At 39.3% G+C, this 16967-nt stretch overlaps 1 long non-coding RNA gene across 1 annotated transcript; it reads right to left on the bottom strand.

The window, feature by feature from the left end:
• Positions 1-13627: 13627 nt before the first annotated feature.
• On the bottom strand, positions 13628-14625 carry LOC129748274 (uncharacterized). Its single transcript, XR_008737701.1, has 3 exons — positions 14116-14625; positions 13948-14055; positions 13628-13887 (listed from the first exon to the last, which is right to left on the bottom strand). It is a non-coding gene; the product is annotated as an uncharacterized LOC129748274 (long non-coding RNA).
• Positions 14626-16967: the final 2342 nt, after the last annotated feature.

The raw sequence follows: 16967 nt of genomic DNA, 5'->3' as shown, positions 1-16967 counted from the left end.
ATAACATAAATTGTAATCATGGACTAAGAGTAGCAAACTGATGGGACGCAGTCTCTCGCAGTTTCTTGAAATACAATTAATAAAAGACTTAAGCAGCTGGGTAAACCATCAACAAAACATAATTTTTTCGCATCGATATTGACATTTTCCACAAACATTTCTTTGGAACAAGTCTTCTTCTTAGGTCTTTTGGTTGATTTTATAAACGCTACAAATGCTTGACATTCGTTGATTCACTGGCTCTCGGACAATCTGATATCGCTCTTCGGCTAAAAGGCATGCGAATGGATGCTTTTCCGAAATTGGTCGCCTTTGTCCTTCCTGAAAAAAAGGTTCATTGTAGTCATTTATTGCGATCGTAACGAGAGTTGTCTCCTGAGCCGATGTCCGCGAGTTCGAGCCCAAGAGCAAACATCGAACACAGTTGTACCGGATAAGTTTTTCAATAACTATCCGCCAACTGTAATGTTGATAAAGTCGCGAATGCCATAATGATGGTAAAACGACTATAATCGAAACAAAAAAAAAAAAGATCGTAACGAGATGAACAGTTCACCATATTAAGCTCAATAACCTTCGCTTCCAGATAAATTACCAAACTTGCTAAATCGACAAATAATTTCTATTTTTGTCTATTTCTGAAAGAGCCTACGGTTTCCGGATATATGACTACGTTATAAAACGTATAAAATGTATAACGTCCAGCAATTTTTAAGACACAGGCAGACATTCACTCAATTGGAATATTTGAACAACAAGAAGATTCGAAAAGACATTCGTCAAATGTAGTTCGAAGTATCTGCGGCAATAAAGTGGAGGCGATTTCACGAAGCAACGATCAAATAATTAATTTACCTTGTAGAGTTTCACCACCAGTTAATTTGAAAATAACGCTTTTCCGACGACCGATTTTAAATATCTAAGCCAACATTAAAAAAATAGTAAATATTTTTTTTACAATTACTCCAAACAAAACAAGGAGGAATATTCTGCATTAATCTCGTATAAAATAAAAGAGAAAAATATATTCTACCTTTTAAGGGATCGCAAAATTTTTGGATGAAGCTGACAAGTCAATTATTGTTTTCGGGTTTAACATTAAATTATTTTGACATTTTTTCCAAAGCTGTGAAGTTTTCCCACCGCTTAACAAAAATTGAGATGATAAAATATACCATTGTTATACAAACGTACTATCTAAACAGCAAGGAATCCCCCTAAATCCAGCCCCGTTCGCCAACTCACTCATTAGTCGGTCATAAATTTTGTGCAACGTCCCGGGATCGATACCATCTCTCATTTGCCTACTTTTGCCCCGCAGAAGACGCAAGACGAAGCCATGGACGAAGCTTAAGCGTTTGCCTCTGAGCTGTCTTTCTGCATCTTTGCCATACCGAAAGCCAACCCAACCACGACATATTATTGCTGACTTTAATCACTGCGCTTTTATGTCCCGCGCGCATTTTTATTGATTCTGGCTGATTTTCCGCTTTTATTTATTGCTTCAAGTCTGAGTTTTTGGGTTCGCGATCGCGTGTGTGCCGAAACCCGGCTAGCAGGTTCCTGACCTGACCCCCGGGGGCAGCACGCGAACTTCGCCTTACAAAGTTTAGTCAGAGCTCTATTTGTTTGTTTTGGTTGTCTTGAGTTGTCTGCCAAAGATTCAGATTCTTCTTCCTAAGGAACACGCGCGAATCTTAGAGTGGTGAATAAGCAATTATTCGATAAATGACACGAGAGCTGTCGGGGCACAAAATTACTACTCCCCCTTTTCGGTGGTCGACGAGGATGAAACGTCTGGCGTTGGGGTTGCCGTAGAAGACTCCTCCGATGAAGTGTCCTCTGCAGGGGCCGGCCGCTGAAGCAGCGAGATGATTCTGTTCTTTTTGGCCAGATCCGATTTGCTGTACTCCTCCAGGGACTGTAATGAGCAATAAAAACCAAAAGAAACAAAAAATACCGAAAGATCAATCCGCAGATCAAAACATTCACATTAAGATCTTCATTAGTGATGTCGCATCAACATTTTGGGTTTTATTTTGTTTTGGTCGGAATCAAACCGAACCCAACCCACTTACCGCAATGTCGAAATCCTTGCCGAGAACCGTTTTGGCTTCACGATTTTCGTACGTGACAGTGACCAGAGTCGGATAGATGACCATATCGAACTGCTTCGGCAACTTGGTAAGGCTCTTGATGATGACTGATGACTGGTCGGAGATGAGCAGATTCTGAAACGAGTTAGGAGACGAGCAGTTTGTGAATTAGATCATTCTAACGAATCCCGATTAAGTTTGTTTTGATTAATATTTTCAAAAACACAAAATTGATCATTTTTGCACTTCTTATAGCCCTTTGACTCTGAGGGCCTCATATGTGTCCTAAACGTCCTAAACGTCTGTAACACATTCGAAGCTTTGATTGAATATTTTTAAAAGTCTTCATTTTCATAGCGAAACCCTAAGAAAATGTATTAAAACTGGTAATACATACACCCAAAGTTCAGTCTTTACTCCAATCATGAGTTCTCAATAATGAACTCCAGCGGCAATGATTCGATTTGAGACCGCCGGCCTTTACCTCCCAGCGCAACCCCATTGCATATGACTGAAGGAAACCAAATAAAAACGTTTTCATGTCCTTCCCTATCCTATCCCAGATAAAGGAGGATGAATGAATTGCTCCGCTCGGTCAACGGAAAATAACAGAAAAAAACATCTCCTTGTTTCAAACCACCGACCAAGCTGCCCGACTATTCTCTAGCATTTTCGAGCACTAAGTATGTTCACATGTTACTCCAAGCTAGTATGGGAGTGTATTGTTGCACTAAGAAACCTGGCCATACGGAACAGAGTATTTTTATTCTGGGTTCCAGGCCACTGCGGTATCCTAGGGAACGAAGAAGCAGACCAGCTAGCTAGGGAAGGATTTCAGGGCCTGTTAATTGGACCTGAACCCTTCTGCGGAGTATCGAGGAGTGCCTTGAATATGGAACTCAAGAACTGGGAATGCACCACTATTGTCTCCAACTGGAGAACAGCAGAGGGCGCAGCTCATGCGAAAAGATTCATTGAACCAAGCGCACGACTCTCCAAAAACATGTTGAACTTAAGTGAGTACGAGTTAGCTTAGCTTAGCTTGATCAACTACTCACATCCACCTTAAACCGTAAAACCCGAAATGCATGGTTGAAGAAAATGTATGCATGACTTGTTCAAAAATCAAATTAACAATCATTTCGAGCTCCACGATCGCTGGCGTGGCTCAGTAGAACAAGTTCCACATCGCCAATGGTTGCTACTCCGTGATTGACCGAGGCCATCAATTTTATTCAGAGGTCAAATGAATGGTGCTTGGGATTAGCAGCTCATTCACACTGCTCAAAACTGATGCTCTCTCTTTTAACGTCAATAACGGCGCCGGCCACGTCCTAGTAGTCAATAGATAGATTGGAAGAAAGAGAAAAGGATGAAAGATCTATTTTGTGCTTTAGGACCGAGGTTACCTCTGCATCCTAGCAAAACAATTTTAGTTGGGAGAGGGTTGAAGGAATTGATTGGGAGACACTTTTGACTAGTGTTACGGTGAACAATAAATTTTGTTTTCCTGACTCATAAAGTTTCTATAGAATGCTTTCAGTTCCTTAGCAGGCATGAGTATGTTAGGTTAAATGGTGATAAAAAAAGTTAACGACTATTACCAAGTATAAACATTAATTTTTAAAAATAATTATTTTATATAGTCGCTTAATCCAATGGCATATCAAGTTGACGTTTAACCGATTTTTTTTTATTTGAGAGCTCTCTATGAAAATCCTAACTTGAATTGCAAGAAGTTAAGTGACGATAAATGAACATGAAAATTCGATAATTTTTTGATTGACGATTTAAACACAAATATCATGGCAAAATTTACGATTAAAATATCAGTATACGAAAAAAAAACTCGGCAAATGTCTCAATTTTTAAACATAGATATTCTTAATCGGAATTATCAAAACTATGGCCCATCTTGACCTAAAATAACTCCGGGCCATTTAAGATCTATCTTTAGTCAAATTTTCTGTTGTTTTGTCTCTGTTCAGTTCTGTATAAATTAGCGGAAGCTTAGATGAAAAAACATCAATCTACGTGTTATGCAATGGATTGGAAAAAAAAATGAAACGACACTTAGCTTTGAATCGGGGTCCAAGAATTGTGAAATCCAAACATCCAAGCTTCCAACTTCGTTATTGTTTGTAGTCTTTAGTCCAGAGGTTCAACATGCCTGATTTAGTGCTTCGATAACAGATTAGGGGCTACTGGGAATGGGATCCATTGACCTCAAGCCGATCTGGAGATTTGGGCTGCTCTGCTGTGACACCGTTAATCTGGGTACAAAATCACCTCGGCCAAACCACAACAAATCCGACTTCATTCCACGTTGCAATGATCAACTCCACCAGAACTTAGAAGATTTTCAGATGTTGAACTTAAGTGAGCACGAGTTAAGTACTTACACAGGTCTCTTGACCGGACATTGTCCAACAAAACACCATCTCAAAAGGATAAACATTTTCCAAAACGAAGAATGTAGGTTCTGCAGGTTCGCAAAAGAAACCGCAGAGTACCTTAAAGGGTGTCCACGATGAAATTGCTACACACAAAATTGATTCGCAAAATTCGAGTTTTCATCCGATTGCCACCAAATTTTCAGGGATTGAAAAATAACTATTAAACTTCATTTTAAAATTTTACTTGTATTTCATTTACACTCCATACACAAAAGCCCGCACCTTGGCCTTAATCCCGGCCATAAAATTCTGCACAACCTGTGAATCAACCGTTTATTGCATGTAAACCCATACTTTCTTCAGTTTCTCAACTGTCTTCACTACCTTAGGTCGTTTATAAAGGTGCTGCTTTGATGGAGTGAAAAATTATTCAGTTCAATGTTAGTCTCTATACAAATTGGTCGAGATCATTCGATCCAAGTAGCTCGGATAGTGCGGATGTCATTTTTTCACTTCCGTTTTCAAGTAAAATTTCTTCCGAAAAATCGAAAATTGGCTGATTTTTGAAGTACAAAGTGCAGTTTTGTCACATATCGTGATTTTTTCTGCTGGTTTGGTTAACAATTGCCGTCCCTCACAAGCCAAAACCTGGTGCGAGGCAGTCACCAGCTTGTCAACAGCAGCAGATTGGTTGCCGTTGTCGTCAACACCACCAAGGCCATCAAAAGGGTGCTCTTTGTTCGCTCTGAACATACGGGTTTGCGTACCGAGGAGGGCGTTCCGAGGATTCTGGTTCTGATTGCCGTGATCGGGATACAAGGAGGACCCAGCATTTTGCCAGACGTTGACATCATCAATCAACGAAGGACGACTAAGTGGTGGAGTCGGTGCCGGACACTAAACATATTAACTCGCTAAGAAGTGCTTGCAAGTAATCTCTTATTTATTCTTTTTTCACTGTTTCTTATTTCTATTGTTTCTCTTAATTTATTTTTTGAATATTGATTGCTTCGCTCATATTTTTGACACGGAAGGCATTTGTGCCCCGTTCAAAAATATGAGGGAAGGCGGGGGGCTAAACCCGCCAACTGTTGATGATGCGAAGGTCATCAAAGAGAATGAAGAGCATCTGGAGGATTCGGCTGATGCTGGTCCTTCAGGAATCAATCTTTCTCGGATGGATGATGATTCTGCATCTTCCGCAGTTGAGAGTAGAGCAACCCGTCTCCGAACCTACACAGATGGTTCAACTTTTACTGGGCCTTGGGTGGTTTTTATCCGGCCCAAAAAAAACGGTAAACAGCTTAATGTGGTACAGATCACCAAAGATCTGGCGAGGTGGACCTCCGTGACCAGTATTACAAAGGTGCGACCAAATAAATTGCGCGTTGTAGTGGCCAACCGGAAAGCTGCTAATGAAATTGCTACCAGCAATTTCATAAATTTGGAATACCATGTTTACATTCCGTCTCGAGACGTAGAGATCGAGGGTGTTATCACGGAAATGAGTCTGAAAGCTGATTACGTGAAATCCAACGGCGTTGGTAAGTTTAAGAGCCTTGATTCGGCTTCGGTCGAAATCTTGGATTGCCGCCAACTCAGTACTTCCACCGTCGTGAATGGAAACAAAGTGTACTCACCTTCAGACTCATTTCGCGTTACCTTTGCAGGTACCGCCCTCCCTAATTACGTCTTGATTGACGGAATTTTAAGGCTGCCTGTGCGGCTCTTTGTGCCTCGACCGATGCAATGTAAAAATTGCATAAAATTGGGACACACAGCGTCCCACTGCTGCAACAAGACGCGTTGTTCCAACTGCGGGGAGACTCATGGGGAAGAAGCGTGCTCAGCAATAGAACAAAAATGTGTCTATTGCGGGGGCTCACCCCATGATATCTCCTTGTGCGAGGTATTTAAGAGTCGCTGGGATAGTCAAAAGCGCTCTTTAAAAGAACGGTCAAAACGTTCTTATGCCGCCATATTAAAGGGCGCGGCGCCTCCGATCCAATCTCAGTCCACCAACATTTTTTCAGTGCTGCCAGTTGACACCGACGACGCTGACTCCACTGATCAAGAACAACCTATACTTTTTGTTGCTAACTCCCGTAAACGAACAAAACCCGCTCCCAAGACTCCTATAATTCCGAGAAAAGTTCCTACATTTAGCTCCCAAATTGACGTTAGACAAAAAACTATAACATCTGTAAAAGAAAATCTTGTCCCTCCTGGATTTTCCATGAATTTTGCATCCCCGAACAAACCTGAAGTAGCGGAGACTTCTAAAATTCCAAAATCCAATGTAGCCTCATCAGACCCAACTGCTCAATCGGGACTGTTCAAGTTGTCTGATATCTTAAATGGAATTTTTACTTTTTTCAATGCATCGGAATCAATCAGGGGCATTGTGACTTCAATGCTACCTGTAGTGAAGACATTTTTGAAGCAATTGATGCAAACTTGGCCTCTTCTTTCAGTGTTTATCTCTCTTGATGGCTAATTTACGCAGAGAGGTCGGAGATATCACTGTTCTACAGTGGAATTGTCGTAGTATTATCCCTAAACTGTATCCGTTCAAATTTCTTCTTCATGAATCTAGTTGCGATATTTTTGCCCTTTCTGAAACATGGCTTTCTTCTCAATCAAACATCTCATTCCACGATTTTAACATTATCCGTCTGGATCGCAACGATTCTTATGGAGGGGTGCTTTTGGGGATCAATAAGCGCCACTCCTTTTATAGAATCCACCTCCCTTTATCAGGAGGAATTGAAGCTATTGCATGTCATACAACTATAAGAGGTAAGGACTTATGTGTTGTCAGTTTGTACTGGCCTCATAGAGTTGCAGTGGATCGAACTCACCTAGAGGACCTGTGTTCAGTGCTCCCTGAACCAAGGTTGATCCTGGGTGACTTTAATTCACATGGAACTGTCTGGGGAGAACAAATTGACGATAGTCGTTCTACTCTTATTTATGACATTTGTGACAGTTTCAATTTAACAATTTTGAACACGGGTGAAAAAACACGAGTACCTAAACCTCCTGCAAGACCAAGTGCAATTGACCTCTCACTCTGCTCAAATTCACTATCATTGGATTGCCAGTGGAAGGTAATCCCTGATCCCAATGGTAGTGACCACTTGCCTATCAAAATCACAATCACCAATGGGGTCAACACTTCAAATTCAACAAATATGGCATATGACCTCACAAGACACATCGACTGGAAAAAATACTCGGACATAGTCGTTTCAGCCATTCATTCTGTAGAGGTTTTACCTCCTTTAGAGGAATACAACTTTCTTGCTCGATTGATTTATGATAGTGCTGTTAAATCTCAAACGAAACCCATCCCAGATCCATCTGTTCGTCGAAGGCCTCCCAATCCATGGTGGGACAGTCAGTGTACAAAACTTTTCATGGCCAAATCGAACGCTTTTAAAGTTTTTCGAAATCACGGAACCCTGGATAACTTCAACACGTATTTTTCTCTTGAGAAGCAATTCAAAAACCTGATCAAGGGGAAAAAACGTGCGCATTGGCGTAATTTTGTGGGAGGTTTATCGCGGGAAACATCCTTAAGCACTTTGTGGAATGTGGCACGTAGCATGCGTAATCGTTCTTCCACGAACGAAAGTGAAGAACATTCGCATAAATGGATTTTCAATTTCACGCGGAAAATCTGTCCAGATTCCACACCTGTGCAAAAAATCATCCGAAGTGTGCCTCCGAATAGATGCGATCTGGATTCCGGCTTTTCGATGGTAGAATTCTCACTTGCTCTCCTATCTTGTAACAATTCATCTCCAGGAGTTGATAAAATCAAATTTAACCTGTTGAAAAACCTTCCTGATGCCGCCAAATTTCGCTTGTTAAATTTATTCAATCAATTCTTGGAGCTTAACATTGTTCCCGAAGATTGGAGACAAGTGAGAGTTATTGCTATCCAAAAGCCTGGAAAACCTGCGTCCGATTTTAATTCGTACCGTCCGATAGCGATGTTGTCTTGTATTCGAAAATTGATGGAGAAAATGATTTTGTTCCGATTGGATAAATGGGTGGAAACAAATGGTCTCCTTTCAAATACTCAATTTGGGTTTCGCAGGGGCAAAGGGACAAACGATTGTCTTGCTTTGCTGTCTTCAGAGATACAAATGGCGTATGCAAAACGTGAGCAAATGGCATCAGTGTTTCTAGACATAAAGGGAGCTTTTGATGCAGTCTCAATAGAGGTTTTGTCAGACAAGTTGCACTCCCGGGGTCTGCCTCCTCTTTTGAACAACATCTTATATAGCTTACTTTGTGAGAAACATCTGAACTTTGCTCACGGAGATATTGCAGTAAGAAGAATTTCTTACATGGGCCTTCCGCAGGGTTCATGTTTGAGTCCACTATTGTATAACTTTTACGTAAGTGACATCGACAGTTGTCTCTCTGAAGGCTGCACTCTAAGACAACTTGCAGATGATAGCGTATTGTCTGTCACAGGATCTACTGAGTATCATCTGCACAGACCTTTACAAGATACTTTAGACAGATTATCAACCTGGGCTTTGGGGCTTGGGATTGAGTTTTCTCCACAGAAAACGGAGATGGTTGTTTTCTCTAAGAAACGTAGACCTGCTCAACCTAAGCTTCAACTCCTAGGCAGAACGATCACTCAATCGAGGTGTTTCAAGTATCTTGGGGTTTGGTTTGATTCCAAGTGTACCTGGAGAGCCCATATTGAGTATCTGAAAGGAAAATGCCAACAAAGAATCAATTTTCTCCGATCAATCACTGGCACCTGGTGGGGAGCCCACCCAGAGGATTTAATTAAGCTTTATCGAACAACTATTCTTTCAGTTATGGAGTATGGCAGCTTCTGTTTCCAATCGGCTGCCAAAACTCATCTCATTAAACTCGAGCGTATTCAATACCGTTGTCTCCGTATCGCTTTGGGTTGTATGGCCTCTACTCATAACATGAGTCTTGAAATTTTGGCAGGCATACTCCCACTGAAAGATCGATTCAATTTGTTATCACTCCGGTTCCTCATCAGGTGTGAGGTCATGAACCCATTGGTAATTGTAAATTTTGAATGGCTACTTGAGCAAAATCTTCAAACAAGATTTATGTCTATATACGATATTTTCATGTCAATGCAGGTTAACCCTTCTTCGTACTGTCCAACTCGTGTTTGCAGCCCAGACTACGACAATTCTTCTGTCCAGATTGATTTGTCTATGCATCAGGAAACTCGTGGAATCCCGGAACAACATCGTCCTTTTATTGTTCCTCGGATTTTTTATGCGAAATATAGACACGTCAATGCTGATAAAATTTTCTTCACTGATGGTTCTCTTATCGATGAATGTACCGGGTTTGGAGTATTTAACCAACGTTGTAGTGCCTCCTACAGTCTGCAACCTCCATGCTCAGTTTACATCGCTGAGTTGGCAGCTATCCATTGGGCCCTTGACAGTGTAGCCTCACAACCGGTTGAACAATACTATATAGTAACGGATAGTCTCAGCTCTGTTGAAGCAATTCGTTCAATAAAACCGGGAAAGCACTCACCGTATTTTCTCGAGCAGATACGGGTTTCTTTGTGTGCTTTATCAAGACGTGGCTTTTCCATCACCTTTGTCTGGGTCCCTTCACATTGCTCGATTGTAGGCAATGAGAAGGCAGACTCTCTGGCAAAGGTGGGTGCGTTGGAAGGCGACACATTTCATCGCGAAATAGTCTTTGACGAATTTTACTCTTTGGTCCGACGAAACTCTCTTGTCAACTGGCAGCGCAAATGGGACGAGGATGAATTGGGTCGGTGGCTCCACTCGATTATCCCAAAGGTAAGCCTTAAATCCTGGTTTAATAGGTTGGACCTGAGTCGGGATTTTATTCGTATATTTTCCCGTCTCATGTCCAATCATTATTCCTTGGACGCGGTACTCTATCGTTTTGATATTGCTGGCAGCAATTTGTGTGGTTGTGGCAAAGGTTACCACGACATTGAGCATATTGTTTGGTCGTGTGAGGCTCATCTTGTCGCCAGAACGAATTTTATAGACACCCTTAGGGCCCGAGGAAAACCACCTTACGTTCCAGTGAGAGATGTACTAGCTGTGCTAGATTTGGACTACATGTTTGAAATCTACCTTTTTCTAAAAGCTATCGATCTTCGCCTATAACTCTATTTTATTTTCATATTTCCCTTTCTATCTTCTTTTTCTTCTAAAAAAGTGCTAAGCTAAGAAAACGGTTGTAAAAACAAAAAAGCGAGTTTGGCTCCTTAAAACTTAATTGTATGAGCCGTTTCAAATAAAGAATTACTAAAAAAAAAAAAAAAAGGAGCTGCTTTATAATCACCCAGTTCAACAAGGCCAAAACTAAGGCTGGGCTTCGAACGTTCAAGGTACAAAAGGCCCCTGATCGCGACGATAAGCAGAACAAATACACGTTTATATGGGAAATTCAAAACCTGTGAAATGTTATGCGCTGCAGGCTAAATTTGATCCAGGCCTATTAGAAGATCTCATGCCAAATTTAAGCCAGATCGGATCACGGGAAAGAATCGCCCAACGAGCCTGAAGTTTGTATGGAATTTTGAGACATTTTGTTCGGGAGAAACATAAAAAAAACAGTTTTTCATCAATAACTTTGGTTCCCGTCGGCCGATTTCTTTCAAAAATAGTTTTTCTTATAGCCTAAATTATGAAAAATATTTCATCCAAAAGCTGCATATCAATAAGAGTTAGGATAAAAAAGTTATAAGGCTTTAAAAATGGGCTATCTTTTGAAAGGATGGTATTCATCACTGTTATTGAGTCGGAGCGGTCGAACATATTGACGCTCATTTTCGAAGCCTAATAACTTTTTATCTTAACTCGAATCGAAATTCTGTCTCCGGATGAAATATTTGTCATAATTTAGGCTTAAAAAAACTGTTTTTGAAAGAAATTGGCCGACGGGAACCAAAGTTATTGATGAAAAACTGGTTTTTCATGTTTCTCTCGAACAAAATGTCTCAAAATCATCCCAAACAAACTTCAGGCTCGTTGAGCGACCCCTTCCCGTGATCCGATCTGGCCCAAATTTGGCATGAAATCTTATACTACGTCTAGGATCAATTTTAGCCTGCAGCGCATAACTTTTTCAAAAGTCGGAACATTTGGGGCAAAACGATGGATTCACAGGTTGTGCAGAAATTTATGGCCGGGATTAAGGCTAAGGTGCGGGCATTTGCGTATGGACTGTAAATAAAATACGAGTAAAATTTTAAAATGAAGTTTAATAGTTATTTTTCAATCCTTGAAAATTTGGTGGCAATCGAATGAAAACTCGAATTTTGCAAATCAATTTTGTGTGTTGCAATTTCATCTTGGACACCCTTTATATGCAACTGCTGCGCCCTCGTCAATCGAAAGAGCGTATTTGGGGCTAAATTAATAAGCGCACAAGACAGGTTATATCGTATATCTTTGATATCATACCCGATTGGGACAAGATGCTCAATCAGCAATCAACTGTTACTTCAATCAATAGTGCAGGTGAGTCTGATAGCATACAGTAACGCTGGGTAATTCCCACAATAGATTTTGTTTCTGAGATGAATTATCCAATAGGATGAAAATCCTATAAAATGTTTAGCTTGTTGCGCTTGAATGTTTGTAAGTAGTGGTCCATCAACATTTTGCCCGGGCTTGTGGTATAGCTCAGTTGCAAAGCCAGTTGCTTCCTGACCCGATGTCCGTGAGTTAGAGCCCAAGAGTAAACATCGATCACAGTTGTACAGGATAAGTTTTTCAATAACTGTCTGCCAACTGCGTTGTTGATATAAGTAGCGAATGACATACAGATGTTAAAACAACTATATTCGAAACAAAAAAAAATCATTTTGCCCGAAAGTTCGAGTCTTCATGCCAATGACGGGAAAGCAATCATTTCATCTTTTGCGCAATGCACATTTCAGCGCATTTTCGGTACACAGTTAGCACCGATCGACATTGAAATTTACCAACCTCTTCTTTGGGTGTATTTAGTATCCCATGATTCCCCACATCGTGTTCATTCAGTGTTCTAGTATAATTTAAAGCAGGGGTGAGCAACCTTTTGAACCAACGGGCCAATTTAAATTTGGAATCATGTAGGCGGGCCGCACTTGAAAAAAAAATTTTTATGATTAGCAGAGCTTCACGTCATTTTCCATAACTACACATTTTTGACAAAAAACAATCTGAAAAAGGGAGGATAATACGAATTCCGATAAAACGTGTTTAAAAATAGAAATTCAACAAAACTTTTGCAATACCCGATATTGAAAAGGTACATCACTTAATCTTTGTCATTTTTAAAATCGCTCAACTTTTTCTATAGTAATTCTTGGCGAACATTCGTTTTTACAACATTCTTGTTACTTTTCGCATCACTTCCATTTAAAAGTATTCTGGAGCACAGTGATTACTAAGAGTGCGAAAAATATATATTCGAGTTAATCACCATTTTCTTTGCTTTGAACGTTTGATCCCTAACTGACTTCCTGTGATGTTTTCCAGAACTAAAACTTGTCCTCAAAGCCCAGATTTTTTCCTACAAACGATAAAAATCCCACTTTTTTAATTGAAGTTCTGTATTGGATCATTGCATTGAGATGTTGAGCAAGATTGTCGAAATCACAGAATAATGTTCAATATCACATATTTTTAAGCAATAACATTCTTGATGATTCTAGAATTTTCATCCAGATTTTAATCTTATTTAGAAATCATTGGAATAGGATTTCTATGTTATGATTTTGGTAATGTGAAATGCGAATTATTTTTAAGTGAAATAACTCAATTTATCGATGCTGGTTATGATTTTTTTTTATCAAATTTCTGAAAAAAAAGTCACAGATAATTGTTGAAGAGTTTGTCATCAGAAGAGTATTCTTCTCGCATGAGACTCTGACAAAAGTAAAGATCGACTCACCTGAGGCTTCACCTTACCAAGTGATTACTAGTCGACCAGGTTCGCGTTCAGCTTTCTTACGATTTTCCACCCGATCTCATCCAGGCCCAGGTACAGGAATCAAAGTTTCACAAAATAAATAAATAAAAATGAAAGAGTGTTTAGCTTTTCAAAATGAGAATTCAGTCATTGTGTTTTTCATGCTTTATTTATAACTTACCCTAACTACTTATAAACTAATTGATTATTAAAAAAAATTCAACTTAAAACTATTAATGTGTGTGTGTGTAAGTGTTTGTGTCTTAAAAATAGTGTATCCCGCGATGTCCGCCATCTTCTCTAGCATGCACATGCAATTGAAGCCAAAACCCATTTGGCTTGGGTAGGCTCATGGCGCCATTGTGCTAGAGAAGCCACTCCAGATAATTATGCGACAATCAATTTTAGCTCAGGAACAAATAGGTCTGCAGAGGACCAAAGGGTGGATTTAGTATGAAGTCTTCACAATTTATGATTAGCCTTACCGATCTCTCATCTCCACCTCAAATTACTTAGTCCCGCATCGTTGAATTTACCAGGCCAGAAATAACAATAGAGACAAAAGATATCTCGGTTTTAACGCTGGCGACTTCCTGTGTAAACGCGAGACTTTAGGATGGAGATTTGCTAATCATAGAGATGTTTTAATTTACCTCAACGATCGAATTTACAGCATGCATTAAACGCGCGAATTCTAAGTGTCAGCCTCAAAGCTGCATTACCGGTCAGGCACTTGTAATAACTTATTGGATACTATCTTCAGAACACCGTATATCACCGTATCAAATAAAGCGGAATCGTAGTTATATCGTACACGATATAGTAGTTGTAGTTATATCGTACACGATAGCACAGCCTGTTTGACGGTTAACCGATAACTGATAGTGATGCATGGTCTCGAGCGTGGTTGTTCGCTCGATCAAAAGCTGTATCAGTTCGATCGGAGTTCTAAACGACGCTGGCGCGTCATTATCGAGTTTCTAACGACGCCGACGCCTCATGGTTAAGATCTGCTTGGGCACTCATCAGTACAACGTGATCAAGTACCTACGTTGATCAACTCAATGCCAAGCTAGGGCGGGAATATTGATCCTCTGCTGTGTGATGTACACAATAGGTAGACCGATCAGTTTTGTCGAAATAATAATGAGATCTCGTTTTGAGTGGCTTCTGGATGCGATGTTTTTTTTTGTTAGCTACATGATGTGTTATGAGTGTTTTAAGTGTTGTGAGAGGTGTGCACATACAAGTTTCCACAACTATGATGCCCTTCTCTGGCTGGAGGGATAATAAACAATTCCAAGGCAACGAATCTACAACCGCAGTCGATCGTTACCACTTGGTAGGTTACAACACCCCCACACCCAATCTCAACAAAAAAACGAATGTAATGGTTTTCGTTTTTTTGTTGATTTAGCTTGAGTTGATATTTTCTTATGCCAGGGCCATGCGCGAGTCAAATTGGACACTTGATGTTTTTGAATATCAGTTATTAAAGGTTTTTTTTTAAAGAATGTTAAAAACACGGTTGACTTTTGAGAGTGAACTAAAAAGTTTTTTTAGCCTATGTATCGATTGCATTTACTCCAAATAGCCTTTTTATATTTCTTTTATTATTATTATTTTTTTTTTTTATAATGAAACAGAAATCGCTTTCCCATTATTCTGGAATTATATCTTGAGCAGCAAAAATACCGATATTCCGACCTGATTCGTCCTCTAACTCATACGACGTTGCACCATGACGTGCTATGACTTTGCACGGAATGTATACTGGTCCAGTTTTAGCCGAATAATTTTCATTAGTGTTGGATAGTCTAAAATTCTTTTTATAAACATTTTGACCTATCTCAAAATGTTTGGGAAACGTCTTATGTTTACCATCATAGCTCTTTTTATATTTCTCATATTGCTCTTTATTCTTTTTCATGACTTCTTCATACAGAGGACCAATAATTCTTTTTCGTTTTTCTAAAAAATTGTCTGTTGACGGATTTTGATTTTGACTTTCATTTCTGTGTTCTTTGCCATCTATTACCATTTCAGAACCATAAACTATATAAAAAGGAGAAAATCCGGTTGACGTATGCTTGCTACTGTTGATAGCGAGTTCAATATCTGAAAGTTTGGTGTCCCATATTTTATGATCATTTTTACTATAAGTTCTAATACACGATAAAATAACACGATTTACACGTTCAACAGGATTATTTTGGCAGTGACGACGAGTGTTTAAGAAATGATGAATATTGTAATTAGTTAACATTGACTGAAATTCTACAGAAACAAAGGTTTGTGCATTGTCTGAAACTAAAACTTCAGGAGCACCATATTTCATTATCCATTCTTCTTTGATTAGTTTCGTTGTTAATTTAGCATTCATATTTGGAACGGGGAATAACTTTACATATTTTGAAAAGACATCTAAACAAACCAAAAGATCACAGTTTCTATTTTTGCTTCTAATAAAACCATTAATAAAGTCAACAGCTATCATTTGGAATGGCCTGTAGGCGTGTTTTTGTTGACCCATAGGCGGAATGGTAGATACTGTCGTGTATTTGGACTGTTTGCAAATAGAGCACTTCTTTAGAATTTGTTTGATTTCCGTGTGCATTTTTGGCCAATAATATTTTAGTTTTATTCCATCCAATGTTTTATCAAATCCTAGATGCATAATCTTTGAATGTTCTTCTTCTACAATACTTTTAACTTTGTCTGGTGGGACTACAATTTTCCAGACAAATCTTCCATCTTCAAATTCAGACCGCGTAGATACTAATTTATAAAGACTATTTGATTCTATCTTAAAGTTTGGGTAGTTTTCAGGCTCATTTTGTACACTTGTTTTTAGATTTTTAAACCATTGTGAATTCGAATCTTCAAAAATAGCACACACAGCTCTGCTTAATGTATCACAAACAACATTTTCCCTGCCTTTTCTATGTTTTAATGTAATATCAAACTCTTGTAGCTTCATAGACCATCTTGAGAGCCTTGAGCTCGGTCTCCATTTCGATTTCAGAATAAAGGTGATAGCAGAGCAATCTGTAATTAAGGTAAAATGCGATCCTTCAAGATACGTTCGAAAATGTTCTATGGTTTCTAAGGCAGCTAGACCTTCTTTGTCAGTTGGACCATACTTTTTTTCGCATGCTGTTAATTTTCTAGAGAAGTACGCTATGATATGTTCGCCACTATCAGAGGATTGTGTTAAAATACCTGCAATTGCCACATCACTTGCATCAGTTTGTACTACAAATTCTTTATTCCAGTCAGGATTTGCCAAAATAGGATCAGCCATTAAACATTCTTTAAGTTTGTAAAATGATTTTTCAGCCTCCTGCGTCCATTTAATTTTTTTTGGTTGTCCCTTCAATAGATCTGATATAGGTGCTGTAATCCCACTAAAATTATTAATAAAGTTCCTATAGTATCCTGCCATACCTAAAAATCTTCTAACCTCTTTTGGAGTTGTTGGTCTAACGAAATTTGAAATTGATGC

The sequence above is a fragment of the Uranotaenia lowii genome, chromosome 2, assembly GCF_029784155.1.
Source record: "Uranotaenia lowii strain MFRU-FL chromosome 2, ASM2978415v1, whole genome shotgun sequence".
NCBI classification, from domain to species: Eukaryota; Metazoa; Arthropoda; class Insecta; order Diptera; family Culicidae; genus Uranotaenia; species Uranotaenia lowii.
The sequence above is the reverse complement of the archived record's forward strand: the minus strand, read 5'-3'. Positions and strand labels throughout refer to the sequence as shown.